Here is a 482-nt window from a genome sequence, read left to right as displayed (position 1 = left end):
TTATCTTTGGAGTTTGACAAAAGTTTCAAAAATATTTTTAAGTTTTATTTTGTTTCAATTTTGTCTCAAAAGTTTTTTATTTGAATCAAATATACCCCTGACGGCTAATTTTCAAAAAATTTAAGACCGATTCAACAATAATTTCATAGGAACAACCCTCAACACAAGAAAATCAAGCATAAGTTTTATGCATTATTGTTAGATTGATCTTAAATTTTTTGAAAATTTAGCCGTCAAGGGTATACTACTTGATGCAAATCGAAAGCTTTTAGAACGAAATTAAAACAAAATACAACTTAGAGATATTTTTTAAACTGTTATCAAATTTCAGGAACAAAAAATATACTTTACCGTAAGTTTTAAATTAAAAGTTTGTATCAAAAAATTAAAAGTTTTAAATTTCTAAAGTACTTATTATATAAAAAATGTAAATTTAAAAAAATTAACATAAGTAATAATTTTAACCAGTATTTTTAGAATAT

This window comes from Arachis ipaensis, chromosome B06 (genome assembly GCF_000816755.2).
Source record: "Arachis ipaensis cultivar K30076 chromosome B06, Araip1.1, whole genome shotgun sequence".
NCBI lineage: Eukaryota > Viridiplantae > Streptophyta > Magnoliopsida > Fabales > Fabaceae > Arachis > Arachis ipaensis.
This window is presented reverse-complemented; position numbering follows the sequence as displayed.